The following is a 14,595-nucleotide window of genomic DNA, read 5'->3' as shown; positions in this document are numbered from 1 at the left end:
CCCTACACTCCACTGCCCACTGAGCTGGGAGGAAAAAAAAAAAAAAAAAGATGTTTTGTTAAATGGCTTAAAGCAAACAGAATGACAGAACAACTTTCAGGGTGAAGGTCAGTGCAAAGCAAACCTCTCAATAAGAAAAAAATAGTTCCTATAAGATAACAAGTTTGTTACCATTAAATACATAGGTATAGAACACACTTTCTATAGACATTTTCAAAGATAAAATGCTTCTAAATAAAATATAAATGAAAAGAAACATTTTAAAGTACATAAAACCTCTTTCAATAAAGCCATCTTGACTGGACAGGAGAATGATTTTATAATTTAAAAAAATCTGGGGCGCCTGGGTGGCTCAGTGGGTTAAGCCACTGCCTTCGGCTCAGGTCATGATCTCAGGGTCCTGGGATCGAGTGCCGCATCAGGCTCTCTGCTCCACAGGGAGCCTGCTTCCTCCTCTCTCTCTCTGCCTGCCTCTCTGCCTACTTGTGATCTCTCTCTGTCAAATAAAAAAATAAAATCTTTAAAAAAAAAAAAATAAATAAATAAATCTGCCACATACTTAGTTTCTTAAACATGAAGAAACTTTGCGTGTCAGGTTTTTTTTCTTTTTAAGATTTTATTTATTTGACAAACAGAGATCACAAGTAGGCAGAGAGGCAGGCAAAGAGAGAGGGAGAAGCAGGCTCCCCACCGAGCAGAGAGCCCGATGTGGAACTTGATCCCAGGACCCTGAGACGATGACCTGAGCCGAAGGCAGAGGCTTAACCCACTGAGCCACCCAGGCGCCCCAATGTCAGGTTTTCTTAACAAAGGAAATATGAGCATCTTCTTTTCATCAGTGACTTTCTAAACTCACTCATAAATGGATGTGGAGCATATTTCAATTATATCTCAATAAAGCTGGAAATAAAATTTAAAAAATAAATGCTAATGATTACAAAGAAAAACTGTATCACACAAGCAACTGAGTTATTGTATATTTGTACTACACTTTAAAAATCAAATATTTAACAAAGTTTTCTGACACTGCTGGGTGTTTAAGTTGACTCAAAATTTTCTGGAAATATTCTAAAATTAATTGTGGTAAGGGGCGTCTGGGTAGCTCAGTCCACTGAGTGTCTGAACTCTAGGTTTTGGCTAAGGTCATGATAATCACAGTCATGAGATCAAGCCCTGTGTGGGGCTCTGCGCTCAGCAGGGAGTCAGCTTGGAGATTCTCTCCCTCTGCTCCTCCCCTGATTCTCTCCCTCTCAAATAAATCTTTAAAAAATTTTTTTTTAATTTTAACTGTGGTGATGGTTGTACAATTCTACCAATATACTAAAAAACAGTGCACTGTATACTTTAAATGGGTGAATTACATGGTATGTGAATTATTTCTAAACAAAACTTATTTTAGTAATATGTTGAATAACAGTGGTGATAGTGAACAGCCCTGCTGTGTTCCTGACCTTAGGGGAAAAGCTCTCAGTTTTTCCCTACTAAAAATGATATTTGCTGTGGATTTTTCATATATGGCTTTTATGATACTGAAGTATATATCCTCTATCCCTACACTGTGAAGAGTTTTTTTTTTTTTAAAGATTTTATTTATTTATTTGACAGAGAGAGAAATCACAAGTAGGCAGAGAGTCAGGCAGAGAGAGAGAGAGAGAAACAGGGTCCCCACTGAGCAAAGAGCCCGATGCGGGGCTCGATCCCAGGACACTGAGATCATGACCTGAGCTGAAGGCAGCGGCTTAATCCACTGAGCCACCCAGGCGCCCCACTGTGAAGAGTTTTGATCAAGAAATGTTGTACTGGTCAAATGCTTTTTTTTTAGTATCTGTTGAAAGTATCCTATGGTTCTTGTTCTTTCTTTTATTAATATATTGTATCACACTGATTGATTTGTGGATGTTGAACCAACCTTGCAGCCCAGGAACAAATGCCACTTGGTCTTCGCCTCAGCAATCAGATACCAAAAAGAAACAAAAGCATCTGAATCAGCACAGAAGTCAAACTCTCACTCTTTGCAGATGATATGATACTTTTGTGGAAAACCCGAAAGACTCCACTCCAAAACTGCTAGAACTTGTACAGGAATTCAGTAAAGTATCAGGATATAAAATCAATGCACACAAATCAGTTGCATTTCTATATACCAACAACAAGACAAAAGAAAGAGAAATTAAGGAGTCAATCCCATTTATAATTGCACCCAAAACCATACAATACCTAGGAATAAACCTAACCAAAGAGGCAAAGAATCTGTACTCAGAAAACTATAAAGTACTCATGAAAGAAATTGAGGAAGACACAAAGAAATGGAAAAATATTCCATGCTCATGGATTGGAAGAATATGAAAATGTCTATGCTACCTAAAGCAATCTACACTTTTAACACAATCCCTATCAAAATACCATCAATATTTTTTAAAGAAGTGGAACAAATAATCCTAAAATTTATATGGAACCAGAAAAGACCCTGAATAGCCAGAGGAATGTTGAAAAAGAAAACCACAGTTGGCAGCATCACAATTCCAGACTTCAAGCTCTATTACAAAGCTGTAATAAAAAAGATAGTACGGTACTGGCAGAAAAACAGATACACAGGTCAATGACACAGAATAGGGAACTGAGAAATGGACCCTCCACTCTATGGTTAACTAATCTTTGACAAAGCAGGAAAGAATGTCCAATGGAAAAAAGACAGTCTCTTCAACAAATGGTGTTGGGAAAATTGGACAGCCACGTGCAGAAGAATGGAACTGGACTATCTCCTTACACCACACACAAAAATAGACTCTAATTGGATGAAAGACCTCAATGTGAGACAGGAATCCATCAAAATCCTCGAGGAAAACACAGACAGCAACCTCTTCGACCTCAGCCACAGCAACTTCTTCCTAGAAACATTGCCAAAGACAAGGGAAGTAAGGGCAAAAGTGAACTATTGGGACTTGATCAAGATCAAAAGCTTTTGCACAGTCAACAAAACCAAAAGACAACCAACAGAATGGGAGAAGATATTTGCAAATGACATATGAGATAAAGGGCTAATATCCAAAATCTATAAAGAACTTATCAAACTCAACACCCAAAGAACAAATAATCCAATCAAGAAATGGGCAGAAGACATGAACAGACACTTCTGCAAAGACATCCAAATGGCCAACAGACACAGAAAAAGTGCTCAACATCACTCGGCATCAGGGAAATACAAATCAAAACCACAGTGAGATACCACCTCACAACAGTCAGAATGCCTAAAATTAACAAGTCAGGAAATGACAAATGATGGTGAGGATGCAGAGAAAGGGGAACCCTCCTACACTGTTGGTAGGAATGCAAGCTGGTGCAGCCACTCTGTAAAACAGTATGGAAACTCCTCAAAAAGTTGAAAATAGACCTACCCTATGACCCAGCAATCACACTACTGGGTATTTACCCTAAAGATACAAATGTAGTAATCCGAAGAAGAACATGCACCCAAATGTTTATAGCAGCAATGTCCACAATAGCCCAACTATGGAAAGACCCTAGATGTCCATGGACAGATGAATGGATAAAGAAGATGTGATATAGATATACAATGGAATATACAATGCAACCATTAAAAAAAAAAACTTGCCATTTGCAATGTCGTGGATGGAACTAGAGGTTGTTATGCTAAGCAAAATAAGTCAATCAGAGAAACACAATTATCATATGTGGGTGATCGTGGTGGGGTAGGGAGGAAAAAAATGAAATAAGATTGGACTGGGGAGGGAGACAAACCATAAGAGATTCTTAATCTCAGGAAACAAACTGAAGGTTGCTGGGGAGTGCAGGGGTAGGGATGGGGGGCTGGGTTACGGACATTGGGGAGGGTGTGTGCTATGGTGAGTGCTATGAATTGTGTAAGACTGATGATGAATCACAGACCCGTACCCCTGAAACAAATGATACATTATATGTTAATAAAAATAAATAGATATAAATTAAATAAATAAATGCTAAAAATATATATATATATATAAAAAAGTATTTTAAAAAAACCTGGGTGGCTCAGTCAGTTAAGCGTCAAAGACTCTTGGTTTTGGTTCAGATCATAATCTCAGGATTGTCAGAGCAAGCTCACATGGGCTCTGTGCTCACAGTCTGGTTGAAACTCTCTCCCTCTGCCCCTCCCCCCGTTCTCACCCACAGGTGTGTGTTCACAAACATGCGTGCTTTCTCTCTCAAAATAAATTTTTTTAAGAACCTCTAAAACGTTTGTATCTGCTATGTAATTCTACTTCTAGGAATTTATTGTAATGAAATAATGATAGTCATACAGTTTTTTATTTTTTTAATGTATAAGGATGTTCATCAAATCATAATATCCAAAACTTGCTAAGTGCCTAAAATACCATCAACAGAAAAATGGTAAACAGATATGGCACACCCATACAACAAAATTATATGTGAATTTTTTAAAAATCACATTCTTAGTTAGAGGGTGCCTGGGTGGCTCATTCATTAAGTGTCTGCTTTTAGCCAGGTCATGATCCCAGGGTCCTGGGATCAAGCCTCACACCCGGCTCCCTGCTCAGTAGGAAGCGTGCTTCTCCCTTGCCCACTCCCCCTGCTGTGTTACCTTTCTGTGTCTCTATCAAATAAATAAATCTTTTTAAAAAGTCACATTCTCAAAAAAATTACTTTCACAATAAAGAATGTTACAAAATAATATTAATGTATAATTCCAGTTTGTTAAAAAATACATAGATGTGTAAGAAAAAAAACACTGGAAACATATAGAAATCTTAATACCTACTTCCAGTTGGCAGGCTTTCAAGTGATCTTAATCTTTTCTCTATCTTACTGGTTTTCAATTTCTCTATAATAAACAATCCTTTCATAAATTAAGCACAATAAATGTTATTTTTAAACTAGTAGCCACTTTGAAAAGTACAAATTTTCCATTAAAAAGTAAAAACTAAAAGGGCCATCAGCATTTCTTAGGAATATTATGTGTGTGCATGTATGTATATGTGCGCAATGCTTTAATTAATACATTAACCTCAATACCTTAAAACTGTATCTACTTCTATCCCCAATAAACAAATTCTAATGCTCCATTTTTTTTTTTAAAGAGCTTATTTATTTGACAGAGAGAGACACAGCGACAGAGAGAACACAAGCAGGCTTCCCGAGGAGCAGAGAGCCCAATGCGGGGCTCGATCCCAGGACCCCGGGATCATGACCTGAGCCAAAGGCAGATGCTTAACGACTGAGCCACCCAGGCACCCCTAATGATCCATGTTTAATTTTACAGATGATAACACAAAAACCATGAGTTGGCCAAAAGCATATCAATTCTACTTCATACACAAAGCCAAATTACCTAAGTTAGGTTTAAAAAGTATTTTAAGGGGCACCTGGGTGGCTCAGTGGGTTAAAGCCTCTGCCTTCGGAAGCTCAGGTCATGATCCCAGGGTCCTGGGATGGAGCCCCACATCGGGTTCTCTGCTCCGCAGGGAGCCTGCTTCTTCCTCCCTCTCTCTCTCTCTCTCTCTCTGCCTGTCTCTCTGCCTATTTGTGATCTCTGTCTGTCAAATAAATAAATAAAATCTTTTTTAAAAAAAAAAGTATTTTAAATCATGTTTGCTTCCACCTCTAGGAAAATGCAACATGTATGTTCATTTCAAAATCTAAAATAAATATTTTTCATCTTTGCTAGGGGAAAAATGAGCTAGAATAAAAAAGAACAACATTCTACTGCATTATAGAAAGGAATTCAAGGGCATGGTAAAGCAAAGCGAGAAGTTTCCCATCAGGGCGCCTGGGTGGCTCAGTGGGTTAAAGCCTTTGCCTTTGGCTCAGGTCATGATCCCAGGATCCTGGGATCAAAATTGAGCTCTCTGCTCAGCAGGGAGCCTGCTTCCTCCTCTCTCTCTGCCTAGTTGTGATCTCTGTCTCTCAAATAAATAAATAAAATCTTTTATTTAAAAAAAAAAAGGAGTTTCTCATTACAATCAATATGAAATACTATGTTCCAATGTATTTGGATCCTGCAGAAATCATAAAAGAAACAAAGAGCTTAAAGTGACAAGATTACAATAACCAAATAAAGGCTTTAATTTATGTACCTAAATGAGTTGTAAAAATGTCTTTTTCAAAACCACACTGCAGGGGCGCCTGGGTGGCTCAGTGGGTTAAGCCGCTGCCTTCGGCTCAGGTCATGATCTCAGGATCCTGGGATCGAGTCCCACATCGGGCTCTCTGCTCGGCAGGGAGCCTGCTTCCTTCTCTCTCTCTCTCTCTCTGCCTGCCTCTCAGTGTACTTGTAATTTCTCTCTGTCAAATAAATAAATAAAATCTTAAAAAAAAAAAAAAAAAAAAAACCACACTGCAGAATGTTATGCAAATAGACTGTATTTGTCAGGTAGAAAGAAAAGAAATTCAAATTTTTCTGCTATCAAAATCCTCAAAAACGAACATTTAACCCTACTGAACATATAAGAAAACAGTCTAGTAAGATGGAAGCAAAATAAAGTTAAGTTTCTCCAGTTAAAAAAAAAAAAAAAACTTGATTCACCTAGACAAAATACAGAAAGGGTAAGAAGCAAGAGGCATCAAGGATGAAGTGTCAAAATAGATTGTCACTACTGATTACTTCTCAGGTTAATACTTCTTGAATGGTTACATTAATGTGAAAGCAAGAGAGTCAAAGTAGTTTTTATAAAATAAGATAACTTAAGTTTGAATATTAATATATAGGCAAATTGGATATTTTCTAGGCAAAAGTCATTGCTAGAATCTGCGTGTCAATCTAAAACTAGTCATTAAATTCTACCAAAAACTGCAACAGAGATGAACTCTGAAAAAACAACACTTTGTATAAAATGGAATGATTCTTACAGAATTTAGTGTTATTTTTTGTTTCACATTCATTAATATAGCACTAAGATTTCAAATCACTAAATGACTACACTGCTAGGAAACAGTTTTTTAAATTATCTAGATAACACTTTTGATAATAACAAAAACTGATGATTCAGTTTTTACATTTCCTGACCCCTCATGGGTTAATTTTTCAGGTTACTTTCAGCATATTGTTACCCTGAAACCCTGACTACCACCAAGGTAATACCAGCTAAAGCAATGAGGTGGTTTCTGTAGCTTTCCTTAAAGGATTTATTACCTAGGCGGTGACTATATGATGTTTACTTCCTAATTTTTTTTTAAAGATTTTATTTATTTGAAAGAGAGAGAGAGATCACAAGTAGGCAGAGAGGCAGGCAGAGAGAGAGAGGGGAGGAAGCAGGCTCCCTGTGGAGCAGAGAGCCCGAGACTCAGGGCTTGATCCTAGGACCCTGGGATCATGACCTGAGCTGAAGGCAGAGGATTTAACCCACTGAGTGACCCAGGCGCCCCTGTTTACTTTCTAATTATTTGCTTATACTGTACACTTAGTTTTATGCTTTTTTTTCTTTATATGGAATATTTCACAACTAAAAAGTTTCAAAATGTTTCTTTTTTAAGGTGTTTTGTGTGTGTTTTTAAATGCAGTTATTCTTAAGACTCTACAGTTAAGAGGTACTAGTAATAATACAAGACTCAACAGATACAATACTATCTTTACCACAGCTAAAATGCCATTAAGTAAAAGCAAGCCTCCATATAAGACTTCTTAACTTCAAATTAATTTAATAAACTAAGTTTAGTTTTACTTACAAAATCAGAAGGATACATACATTTCTTAAATTTAAAATATCTACTTCTATATTTTAAGATGTTCACACATTATACCAAAATTTAAAAAGTATGCTCTATGGTAGAAAAATACTTTATTGTTATTTAATGTTTATTAAAAGAAGGATAATGCAGGCTATGGAAAAAAAGGTAAAAAAACACACATATTTCTTAAAAAAAAAAAGTTTTTAAATAAGCTCCAACCTTAATGTGGGGTTTGAACTCACAACCCCAAGATTAAGAGTAATGTGCTCTACTGACCACCTGCCAGGCACCCCTGAAAAAGTGTTTTTTAAGTAATCAGACAAAAATCTGAAAACCTTATTCTACTTAACATGTCAATCTATTTGGCCTGAGGATTTCCTGAAATCTCAATTTCTCCATCTTTAAATTTGGGTTAAATAATTCTTGTGCTTTCCAACTTCACATTTTAAAACAAAGTCAAGTTACTGTGTAAGAATGCAATCAAACATCTCAGAAAATGTAGTAAGTGCAAGGTATTATTAGATAAATGTATCTATTTATTTATATTTATATATCATCTATACAGAATTCATATTCTTATATAAAAAGTTTTCATTGTCCTATTCACTTTCTCAATATAGCTCTAAATCTACATGGAAAAAAGGGAACCTGGTAAGAAATAAGAGCTATCATTGTAGATCAGTCAATGATGACACAGATCCACATCTTAAAAAATTTAACAGCCAAGAATCATTTTTCAAAGAGCTTTTCAAATTCAAATCTCATCGATAGGCTGATGTACTTTAGGAGTAACAACACATATCCATCTAGTAAAAACTGAACATTCTCTAAATTCACAAAATTTTAAATATGCCTTTTACTTTTTATGCCACACTGTGCAGGTACAACATAATACAGAAGTGTTTGAAAGTACTTATTAAGTACTCAGTAAAGTCAACAATAAAAACCAAAATGAAAACCCTGTAAGCTTTTTAAAAATGTGTTAGGTAGTTGTAGTATAGGTAGTTGTAGTATAATCAATTTCCTAAATTTACCTTTATTAACATTTATAAAAACATTAGCCTTCAGAAATAAGGTCACCATTCATTTAAAAACTCAAAAGCTGGACATGTTTATTAACAAAGCAATAAATCATTTCAGTTGTTCTTTCAAAAAATAACAGACTCTTATTTTTTTTTAAGTAAAACTAAAAACACCACTGCACCAGGAAACAGATTTTATAGATACCAAATTCTAAATCTTCTTAAGGCTTTTATGACTTTAATTTTTTAAGTGTCTAAAACAGACTTTGTTTCAAAAGAACCCAATGAATTAGTATCCATGGTAACTTGTTTTCTTCCTGATAGACAAAAATAATTAAAAATAATCGGTGGTGCCTGCTAAGATCTTTTAAAACTTGTTTTCAATGAGCTATTTTTTAGCTCATTTTAAAAAACTTAACAGTGCCTCAATTTTCTTTCCAAGTTTCTTTCCACGACCATGATGGACCTATTTTTTTCATTTCATTGTTACCTTATTTCATTGATAATTTTATTAAAACAGAAAAAAATTCTGCCAAAACCATTTCATTATCCAAAGCACAAACTTTATACTTGTATAAATACTTGTATAAGATACTTGTATAAGGTTCATTTACGTATGCAAAAATATTCTGTGCATATACTATATGTACAATATGGTGAACAAGTATGAAAAACGCCAAACAAGATCCTGTGCCTCACTGAAACTTAATCCCCTTGCACTCATTATGCTAAATGTGCCTAACCTTGAATATTCTCCCTCACCTTGAGCTTCTACAGAAAGCTCAAATACCTTCATAATGATGAAATAATGTAGTGTGGTATAAAGACCCAGGTAACAGGTCTGTTACCAAAGCCTTAAACAACTTAACTTCCTTAGGCCTCTGTTTTCTCTCTTATAAAATCAAGTAGTTGGACGGTATCTCCTCCATTTAAATGGGCTGTTAGGGACTTAATTCAAGACCTGCTATATTAATCAAAACAGCAAAAAATCTGTTAACATCCTGATGTTAATCAATATTCCAAACAAAGGAACACTATATGACTCTTTAAAAAAAAATGTTGTAGATCAATATGTGCTCATTTAAAAGGCTGTCCCAGGTAGCCTTTATTTTTTTTTTTTTTTAAATATTTTATTTATTTGACAGAGTTAGAGAGCACAAGTAAGCAGAGCGTCGGAGGGGGGGAGAGAGAGAAGCAGGCTCTCCGCCGAGCAGGGAGCCCGATGTGGGGCTCGATCCCAGGACCCTGGAATCAGGACCTGAGCCGAAGGCAGCTGCCTAACCAACTGAGCCACCTGGGCGCCCCCCAGGTAGCCTTTAAATCACAAAAGCAATATGCAGACTGTATGACCCAATTTGTATGCATTTGAAGACAGATCTGCATATGTATGTATAGATATTTTTTAGGAAAACTCAGAAGAAACTTCAAAATGGTTATCAGGGGGAAACAGGATATTAACTATTTTCCCCTCTACCTCTTAGCCTTTTATAATATTTAAAAAAAAATTAAATAATGAACATATATTATCTTCACACATTTTTTTTAAAGAAATGAAAAGTTCTGCAGAGCCAGGTTCTATAAATAGAAAGACCTGGATTCAAATACTGACTTGGCTAGTTACCATCTGTGTGGTGTTGAGTTACTCAACCTCAATTTCTCCACCTATAAAGGGAGTTAATAGTAGTAACCTCATACAACTACAATGGAAGGATAAAAAGGAAATCATACATGTGAAACACTCAGCATAGCACACTGTAAGAAGATGACTATTAGCAGCTTTGCTATGATTATTATAAATACTATCAACTCCAGAAACAGAATAGACTTGACATTCCACTCAATGATGACCAATCTCAAAGGCAACCAATTTCCTTTACCCAAAATTCAATCAATCTGATTACAATAAGAGAGAGCGTATTTATTAAAGTGGTTTTTTTTTTTAAAGCTATCGCAGGTAGCAGGTGTGCTGATGGACACAGTAATAGGAGCAAAGTCTGGGTTTTAATAATTATCATCTAACTAGAATAGCTTTCTTCATTATATAGATACCCATTCAAGGAGCCAGAATAGTTATAGCGAGGCAGGAGACCCTGATCTTGACTACTGATTACACAGGAATACACTTTTTTTCTTAAGTAATTGAAGCTTCCAACATGAGCTTTTTCTTATTTTAATATACCATAATTTCTTATTTTCCTAAAAATTTATGGCACTGATAGTTCATGCACACAATTTGCCAATTAATTATAAATAACATGTCAATTGAGTGGAAGACATAAACATGAAAAATCTCTATAAATGCCAAAAAGCATATTGAAAGGCATTTTTGAGTGAAACTTCTCCTCACCAAATTCTTAAAGATGCAGACTGAGTATCATCAAACCAAAATACTCCAAGTTGTAAACCTGGCCTTCAAATTAGCAAATACCCTCACAAAGTATTACTCTAACAATATTCAATTTCATTTTTCTAACACACCAAGAACACATCCTAAACTTCTTTATAACAACTGAAAGGATGTTGCAGTAAGACAGGTTAAATCAATATGTAGTACAACTGGTTTGAGTCCATCATAGCACAATTTTAACAGGACTTTCTGGTATTAGACAACAGTTTCAAAATCAACATGACGGGTTAAAGTTTGGATCACCCCAATTACAAGTATAAAACAAAAACAAAAGGTCACACACACACACACACACACACACATTTAATCTCTTTCAATATGAAAAGAAAATAGGCTACACTTAATTTATCTACTGTTAAGTTTGTCAGGATTTAAGCCTTTAGAACAGTAACCATTTCAAATTACCTAAGAGTTACATTTTGATACATTAGAGTTACTGTAGCTTTCCTCAGAGTAACCTGAAGTTCCCACCAAAAACAAAGAAACCAAAAAACCAAAAACTGGCACATCACTGAGGCTCTAAGAACTGCATGCCTACTTCATAGATCACTCCACTGTGCTGAACTAGCATTTGGAGACTGTACTGAGAGCTAGACACATGAAAGCAAAAGAAGGGATGGAGGACAGAGAGTGCATAAAAAAAGAAAACACTTCTTAACACACCCATCACCTATAAGCGTGAACTACCAAAAACAGTATTTTAAAATACATATATTTCTGATTTTCCAACATTCAAAATACAGCAAGCACATAATCTACCACGAGCAGATCTTTCTACCCCTTCTCACCCCCACACGATGCTTTGCCAAGAGCACAAGCCCAAGAAAAATAACCAATGCAATTTCCTTGTTTATGTAAAGAATTTCAGAAAACATGTTGACTACTTCTGAAGCTTCTAAAACAAATGAATTTTCAATAGTTAAGACTTTTCATTATCACATTTGAAATATGATAGTAATGATTCCTTCAGCTAGTAAAAATATAGTTTCCACTTTATAAAAAGGGTTAATATTACACTGCAGCTCATTAGCATGCCTTGTTTGCAACCAGAGGAAGAGGGAAAGGGGGTGGGGGGAGCAGCAAAACACACAAGATGGAAAACATCACTACCTCCTTTGGTGGTTATGAATAATATTAAATTACCACAAGATGTATGGGTAGGGTTCACGGATAGAAAGAAAGGGGGTTAACAATATGAACTGGCCCCTTCCAGATTCACACTGATGTCGGAAAGAAGGAATTTATTTACACTGCAGTGCCTGGCAGCAAACATGGCTGCCCCTACCCCCTTTAAATCTGAACAGTCTTCACTCCCTTAGCAAAACCAGCAAATTATGGCCATGTCTCTACTGTCTTGCTACCATAACACTAACACATCTCCTCCTCCCTCAAAGCAGTAAAACCCACACCTCCCCATTTCACAACAATCACAACACCATAACCACTAGCTTCTATATTCACTAGCCTTGAAAGAAAAGGCCCAGAATACACAGAAATACTGGAACAAAAGGCTTTCTCTTCCTTTAACAACCCCCTTCCCCTTCTTTTCCACCCACTCTGTGATGCCTGGTGGATAGTTCTCATCCTTCTCAACATTCAGCTAATTTCCTTCCCTATACCAATCCTAGGTCTTCCAGTTTCCTGAGTCCATTTCCGATCTTCCTATGCATCCTGTCTCAACAATTTCTTATCCCTTTTCCAAATCCACCTTTTCCTCCACTTCCATTCCCTCGTTTATCTCTTGATGCCCCATTTCTCCATCAAATTCTACCCCCTTCCCCCAGACTCTTCTAATTGCCACAGTGCACCCCCAAACCTATTTCTCAGTCCACCCAGGTCTCTAATCTTCTCCAAACCTAACTCTTTTTCTCTTCCCCTGCCCCTCCCCCGTTCCATCTCTATCCCCGCCCCCATCCCACCTCTACTCCCAATTCCCAGCTCAGCGCCACTCCATCTCTTACCCCAATCCTACCTTCCCTGCCCCACCTCCCTATCTCCTCCACAACCCCTACCTGGCCCTCTGCTTTGCCTCCTAGGCTCCCCCTGAAGCCTTTCCGACCACCCGCTGGTCCTCCCATCCCTGTTGGGGTCTCTCTACCCGGGACCCATCCCTAGGTCGCCCCCTCCTCGTCGTTCCCTCCTCAGCTCTTCCTTCCAATACACACACATACACACACACACACTCACTCACTTTACCTTCAGTTTGTTCCATTCTAACCCCCCGGCCGTGTCAGTACGATCACAGGAGAGACACGGAGGCCCGGAGTGGGGCTGAGGTGCGGGCAGCCGCCGGGGCCGCGGGGGGAGGACACGGAACCGAGCTAGGCCGCATGAAATCCCCGGGCTAGATTTCCCTCGCGCCGGACGCCTCTGCCATGGCTGCCGGCACCGAGAAGGGCCGCGGCCGGGCCGGGCCGGGCGTGAAGCTGAGAGGAGGAAGGCTGCGGGAGGTGGGGTGGGCAGGGGCGGTGGAAGGATGGGGGGTCGCCGCGCAGCTTCTGTCGCTAGAGAGAAGGCTGTGGCTGGCGGCCGGGCTGGAGCAGCAAGGTCCTCGGGGCTCGACTTGGCCTTCGCACGCCTCTCCGCAGCGACCAGCGTACAGTCCCCTTCGGCCTCCGCCTCCGTCCTGACCGCCGCTGCTGCCGCCGCCGCCCGCTCCCGCCGCCGTCGCCGCCGCCGCGCACAAAGCCCCCCCACCCGGCTCTCGGAGCGCCGCCGCCACCGCCGTCGCCGCCGCCGCCAAATCCTCAGTCCCTCATTGGCCGCTAGCCGCGGCGCCTGCTGGGAAATGCAGTCCTGGGTTTGCGGCGCGGGCGGGGTTGGGGGAGCGAAAGGAGGAAGAGGGTAGTCAGCCGGGCGGAGAGGAGGGGCCCGAGAGAGTCTAGACAAGAAGTGAGACCGCAGGCAATAAAGGCAGAGGCAGGAAGAAATGATACGAAGGAAAGTTAAAACACACACACACACACACACACACACACACACAACCGAAAGACAGGTTAAAGGTTGGGCCTGTGAGGCAAAACTGCGTCCGTGCGTGTTGAGACTTATTCAGTTAACACATATTAAACACCATATGGTCCTCCTCACAGTAACCCTGCTGCACACTCCCTAGACGTCAGAAAAAGCCTACAAACGAGGGCCGGGCTAAGATGACCGGGAAAGAGAAGAACACTTTGTATGTCTCCTCGGCTGCCTTCTGTCCGACAGCTGTCAAGAGTCAGAGCTTCCTATCTCACATGGGTCTGCGTCTGAAACCGTGGCAGCAATTTCAGACCCAAGCCGTGGGAGACAGCGTCCCTCTCAGCCTCGGGTGTGTGTCCCGGATACGCCCCCACCCCCGTCCCGCCCCACAATCGCAAGCCGTGGCGGCATCTCAGTCGCTGTGAGGAAGCGCTGACCTCCCTGGCGGGCACCCGGCCCCACACGCCTTCTTCCTGCTCGCGCTGCGGGCCCGGAGGCTTGTGGGTAAGGAGGAGGACGTCA

General features: G+C 39.3%; 1 protein-coding gene across 4 annotated transcripts in view; it reads right to left on the bottom strand.

Annotated features, from left to right (window-relative positions):
• The window catches only part of NSD3 (nuclear receptor binding SET domain protein 3), a 125,913-nt gene extending 112,037 nt beyond the window's left edge, over positions 1-13,876 (bottom strand). For 3 of the 4 annotated variants that reach the window (XM_082715404.1, XM_082715405.1, XM_082715406.1), the window contains exon 1: positions 13,309-13,850. The gene's annotated coding sequence lies outside the window, so the exon portion shown is untranslated. Of the gene's footprint in view, positions 1-13,308 lie in introns of all 4 variants that reach the window. The other variant, XM_082715407.1, reaches the window with a different exon arrangement.
• Positions 13,877-14,595: the final 719 nt, after the last annotated feature.

This window comes from Mustela nivalis, assembly GCF_964662115.1.
Source record: "Mustela nivalis genome assembly, chromosome: 20".
In the NCBI taxonomy this organism is placed as follows: Eukaryota; Metazoa; Chordata; class Mammalia; order Carnivora; family Mustelidae; genus Mustela; species Mustela nivalis.
Note: the sequence above shows the minus strand (reverse complement) of the source record. Positions and strands in the feature narration are given on the sequence as shown.